This window comes from Antechinus flavipes, chromosome 5 (genome assembly GCF_016432865.1).
Source record: "Antechinus flavipes isolate AdamAnt ecotype Samford, QLD, Australia chromosome 5, AdamAnt_v2, whole genome shotgun sequence".
Lineage (NCBI taxonomy): Eukaryota > Metazoa > Chordata > Mammalia > Dasyuromorphia > Dasyuridae > Antechinus > Antechinus flavipes.
Genome location: NC_067402.1, coordinates 283,624,234 through 283,630,626, shown reverse-complemented (window position 1 = coordinate 283,630,626; position 6,393 = coordinate 283,624,234).

Genomic DNA, 6,393 nt, shown 5'->3' with positions numbered 1-6,393 from the left:
AGCTAACATAGACGCCCTGGTAAACAGTTTCCCTCCCAGCTCCCTCAATTCTACCCGTTTCGTATGGATGATGTCCTGGGCCAGTTTCTGCACCCCCTCTCTTCTCGGAAGGTTCCCAGGCGGCCCCCTTCCCGCCTTCCTAGGGAGGCTTCCCTCCTTTCTGCCCAGGTGAAAGGGAAGCTACAGTCCTCTGCGCTCACCGTCGGGGTTGACCGGTTCGGAACCCAGAAACCCCGCAGCGGCCCCGGGAGGGCTCCTTCCTCCCCGCCCCCGGCTGGTCTCAGGCACTGCCCGAAGCACTGGGCAGCTGGAGGACCCGCCACCTGGGAGCAAACGTCGGGAACCTCTGGGGAGCGGGAGAGGCCGTCCCAGAGGCCTCTGAGGGGGATGGAGGAGGAGAGCAGGGCCCCCTTGGGGGCTGTCCCGCTCAAAGTTCTCCCTGGACTGGGTCTCCCCCCACCTCTTTCTGGCCCCTTCCTCCCGGCCCCAAAGTCACCGCGGGAACTTTGCCGGGAGTCTGTCACTAACTCTCCTCCTGGGGAGGCTGACGTGGCTGTCGGGGGTCAGTTGGGGGGGGGAACCCGTCTTTAAAGTCTCTGCTCCAGGAAGGGCCCTGCCCCCCGCGCCCCGCCGCCGCCTGGCCTGTGCGATCCCAGTCCGTCTGTCAGCCGCCTGTGCGTCCGTCCGCCCCGTGGAGCTTCCCGAAGCTCTCCGCCCGCTGGCTGAGCTCCGGCTGTAGCCGCTGCTCCTGGCACTGCAGTCTCTATAGCCGGCTGGCCCTCCTCCCCTCCCCCGACCCCAGCGCCACACCCCCTAGCACCGGTCTCCCCCAATCAGCGGCCGGGGCCGGGAACTCGGCTCCGCCCCCTCCTCCCCTCCCTCCCCTCCAGGCACACCCCCGGCCGCCTGGCCAGCCGCAGTAAGCGTGGTCCTCGTGTCCTGGCGTGTGGCAGTGCTTGGCGAGGGGGAGGGGGGGGTCTGGGATGTGACACGGGCGGCTCCTCGGCCCCTCAGTGCCGGCACCGTGACTGGGGCTCGCCAAGTCTGCCGTCCCCTGGCCCGCCCAGGTGAGGATGGGGGGGCAGGCGACTGGCTGGTCCAGGAGACCGGCACATGCAGACTGGAGCCGGCGTGGGGATCACCTGTTCCCAGAGAGTGTCGGGAGGACCCTCGGGGGCCAGACCCAGAAGTCGCGGCGGAGTCACTGCCCCCGCCCCCAGCTGCGGAGAAAAATCTGCCGGCCCTGTGGGAAATGACCCCCCCCCCAAAAAAAAATTTACTAAAAGTCTTCCACTGTCTTCCGAGAAACCAGCGGCCTCTGCCTTCCTCCTCTTCCTCTTCCTCTTGGAGCACAAAGACTCCAGTCTCAGACATCCGATCCAGCCACGCAGAGCACATGGCAAAGAACGTGCCTCCGGGGAAGGGGCTCCCAGTCACCTTGGCCGGGCCTTCCCAGGGTTCCTGGGTGCTTCAGCTTGGAGAGGATGGCGTGGCAGCCTGAGCCGGCCGGTCACTATTTCCCCCATCCCCATCCCAGCTCCCCTTGTTCAGAGAGGCGCACATTTAGAGCTGGAGAGAAACTTTAGTCCAACCCTTCCGTTTAGAGCTGGGAAGGACCTTAGAAGCCATCCGGTCCAAACTCCTTATTTTACAGAAGAGGAAACTGAGGAAGGAACTTGTCTAATAATTAAAAAGTGGCAAATCTTGGCTTCGAATCCACATCCAAATCCACAGGTGTTTCTAGGGCATCCTGCTGTCTGCCTGCATTCTGTACTTCCTCCTGCCTCCTCACCCCTAGAATCTTCAGCTATAAAGAAAAAAAAAATGCTTGATTGTCCATCGGGAAACCTGAGTTCGAGGTTTATCTTTGCTAGGAACTATGTGACTTTGAGCAAGATTTTTAGTCTCCTTCCTGGGCCTCTGTTTCCCCATTTGGGAATGGGCACGCGGAGAAAATAGCTCACCCATCTTGAAAGTTAAAAAAGAAATCTGAAAAGTCATGTCTAGTGTTGCTGCCCCTTCTTCCCTGAGTCCCTGTGGGTGGCTTTCTTTTGGGAGACAAGGGATAGATCAAAATGGGAGGAGGCCACAACTTGGAAACAGCTGGATTTGAATGCCAGCCTTCTAGTTCTGTGGACATGGGAAAGTTCCTCCTTCATCTTCTAGAATGGTCCATTTTAGCTTCAAATCCTTTGGGCTGGTTGCCCTTATCCAAGACCAGTGGTCAATGTCTTCTCAGAGTTGGGCTCGAGAGACATGTGAGGTAAGTTGAGGCAGTGGATACAGTGAGATGGAGACTCGAACCCAAGGTTGTTCAGGCATTTTTCAGTTGTGTGACCCAAGTCACTGCATCTTGCTCTCAGACTCCCCAACTATAAAATGGGAGTATTGAGGGAGAGGATTCTTATATTCTTTCCAGCTCTAGATCCACTGATATAGATCCTTTCTCCAAGTAGATTGGGAAAATCAAGTCAGATCCACAAGCGTTTACAGAGCTATTACCTTCCCTTCTCAGGAGAGAGTAGGGAGTTCAACGGGATCTGATTGCGCTCATGACTTAAAGTCAGAACCTTGTGGAGCTGGAAAAAAGGGTTCCTGCTGGGACCTCATTTTGTGGGAAAGGAGAGTGACAGAGCGAGAACTGACTCAGTTAAAGCAATCAGCAAAGCATTTTGTAAGCACCCGCTTCAGGACCAGGCACTTTGCCTAGACAGCATTAGGCCAAGACAAAAACAAAACAGTCCTCATCCTCAAGAGGTTAGCCTTCTATCTGTGCAATAGCCTGTGCACCTATGACAAGATCTATACACAAAACACATACGGAGTAGAAACAGGGAAATTTCAGGGGGAGACAGTGCCAGCTGGATGGCATTGGCAGGAAGGGCAGGAATCATGAAAGGCTACATGTAGGAGGGAGCTTTTGAGCAGAGCTTTGAAGAAAATCCGGGTTCCTAAAGGGTGTTGATGAGGAGGGAGCGAATTCCAGGCATGGGAAGCAGCATTTGCAAAGGCCTGTGTCTCTGGGGGGAGATGGAATGGAATATTTAAGGAATAATTGGCACAACTGGGGAGGGAGGAGGGGGACCAAAGAGGGTTTGAAGGGGAGTCATATGGAATCGGTTTGGAAAGACAGGTTGTGGAAGGTTTGAAATGGCAACTACAATAGTCTATGTTTGGTCCTAGAGACAGCAGGGAGCTAGTGGGGCTTCTTGAGCACAGCAGAGCAGCCATATTTTTCCTTTCTTTATTGCATCACTCCTTCTCTCTCTCTTTTCCTCTGCTTCAGGAGTCCTTAAAGATTCTGTGATTTTCAGCGCATGATTACCATCCCCTTCTCTCCAGGCCTCCCCCCTCCTTCCTCCCAGCACAGAGCTCCATGACCCAACTTCCTTATATTTAGACATCAGAGATTTGCTGTCCCTGTTCTTCACTGGCTGATTTTTCTCTGTACTCTCCTCTCTCCTAATCTTTCCAGCCTCTGGAAATCTAATGAAACCTGTCTATGTTTTGCACATTTCTGCTGTAGCTACCTACCATGATGTTTCATAACAGCTGAAAGATGAAACAACCTCCGATTTTAAAAGCCCTTTTAATATTTTATCATTTGTCATTGTATACCCGGTACCTAACAGTGTCAGGTACACAGTGGACATTTAATAAATACTTATTGATTGAATGAATGAAGATTTGGCAGAAATATTTAACCATGTAGTAAGGACTGGGAGTCTAGAGGGGGCTTGTGACTCTCCCAGTAAGAAATGGTGATATTCTCATAGAGCTGAAAATAAAGGCAGGCACCCTGACTTCTGAGTCAAGCTCTGTTCTTTTATCTGTGTCTGTGTCTATCTTTCTGTGTGTCTCCTTTCTCTCTCACATCTCTCTCTCTCTCTAACTCTCTCTCTCTGTCTCTCCCTGTCTCTGTCTCTGTCTCTTTGTCTCTCTCTCTCTCTCTCTCTCTCTCTCTCTCTCTCTCTCTCTCTCTCTCTCTCTTTCATCTCTCTCTCTCTCATCTCTCATTTCTCTGTCTTTCCTCATCTTTCTCTCTTTCTCTCACTCTTTCATCTTTCTCTTTCATCTCTCTCTCTCTCTGTCTGCTTCTCTCTCTCTCTCTCTCTCTCTCTCTCTCTCTCTCTCTCTCTTTCTTCGTCCACTCCTCTAGTTTTATTGGTCTCAGGAAATTTTCTTGGATCGGGAAAACAGCTTGGTGTTTTTTGTATGTTTGCTTGTTTGTTTGGGCTGCAGAAAGGGAATCTGGAGTCAATTCAGTTCAGATAAATAGGTCTTTACTTTGTATCAGAGTCAGTGTTAAGTTCTAGAAATAACAAAGACTATTTTTGACCTCCAGCAGCTTACATTCTACAGAGAAGATACAGAAATCAGTAAATACTGTGTCGGAGTATACAGCAAGTGATACAAAGTTAACTCAAGAAAGCAATGGTGCAATTGGAAAAGGTCTGATGGGAAGAAGGCAGTTTAGATGGACTTTGAAGGAAGCTGGAGAATCTGCATGGAAGAGAAATAGGGAGTGGATTCCAGTTGTGTACAATGATGTTCTATCTTACTGTTGTATCATCTCTTTCTGTTCCTCAGTTTCTCATCTATAATATGAGCATTCAAATGAGTTTAGAATTCACAGATTCATAAAGACCCAGAAGAAATTTAAGAGTTTTGCTGTCTCAATTCTCTCATTTTACAGATGAAAAAACTGAGGCTGACAGGTGGAGTCATTTGCCCAAATCACCCAGAGAGTAAGGAACATAAGTGGGATTTCCAACCCAGCTCCTGTGATTCCTAGTTTTCTCTAAGATTTTTTCCAGGTCTAATGTATGTGGATTTGTGATTGTGCCTTCACTTACCAATATCTCTGCCTCCTCACAGTGTGGGGACAATCCCAGGTTTTAAAAAGTCATGACAGCAGAGGTCTGGTGGGTCTTACCAAGCTGGATCAGCTTTGGGGAGGAGCCTAGAGGTGTCCTGTGTGCTTGCCCCCCTGAGGATTAGCTTGGATAAATTCAGAGGGCCCTTCAACATAGGTCACTGGGAAAGATTTTCTTTTCAGCTACACAACTTACAATTGAGATGAACTATTGGGGCACTGGAGAAAGGGGTGTAGAAATCTGTGTGAGTGGAGAGATTGCTTACCTAGAGGAGAGAGCACATTCTTGCAATATTAAAATTGGTCACAATTTTCTGGAAATGTTTTGTATAATTTTACATGTGCCTTCTTAATGGGGCGGGGGGTGAGGGTGGGGAGGAAAGGAGAGAATCTGAAACACAAAATTTTAAAAACAAATGTAAAAAAATGGTTTTACGGTAACCGGGAAAAATAAAAGTATTAAAGATAAGAAAAAAAATTGCCCATGGACCGTGATGAACAGAAGTTTCTGGAGTGAGTTGAACAAAGAAGTATCCCTTCTGACCCATATGTAAAATCACTATTGCTTGGTCAGGGGGACTCTATACAGCAATAACCCATTTCCTCGAACCCAAGAGAGCCATTAGTATCAGTCTAAGGAAGTAAAATATTACAACTGAGGGAAATTGGGAAGTGAGGTCGCTTCCGACAGTTATCTCTGGGGATGTTAGGTGGTTACACTACAAGTGCTTTCGTGGGGGGGAGGGACAGGGGAATCAGTACAAGTCCCAAGGGTGATAACAGTCTGTGTCTTAGGTCTGAGAAGGTGGGGAGAAAAGGACCTGAATGTTGAGGAAAGAGAAGAAAAGCAGCAGAGGGGATGTTTCTTTGTCTGGCCTGCAGGGACCATTTAATTTACTTTCTCCACTTTCCCTCCCTCCCTCATGTTGTGGTTCCAACTCTCCTGGAACTGTAGTTAATGAATCCATCCCAATCACCCAGGGACCAGACATCCTGGAGATTTTCCCAGTCTGCTTAGGGGAGTTGGGTCCACTGTAGAAGAGAAAGAGTTGTTTTCCAGGCATAAGGATTTTTTTTTCAATGTTGAAAAGGAATATAAGCTCATTGATTTAAAACTAGAAGAGGAACTTAGAAGTCATCTACAAAGCTTTATGGATAAGGAAACTGAGGCAGGGTAGTTTTGATCACACAGGTAATAAGCAACAAAGCCAGCATTTGAATTCTCAGCATGTGCTCCTAAGAAACAAGAGCTAGAGCTGAAAGGGATCCCAGAGAGCGCCTCCCTCCCCCATTTTACAGATGAGCAAACTGAAGTCGCTGGTTTAACCAAGGTCACACTGACTGATTCCTAAAAGCACATGAAAAGTTAAATAATAGTTAAGACAACTATAGAAGAAAACTTGTGTTCTGTGAATTTGGAATCGAAAGACACTTATTTCTTAGATCCTGAATAATTGAATAACCAGGTGATTCTAGGTAAATTACTGTTCTTCTCTTGACCTCAGTTTTCTCCTCTG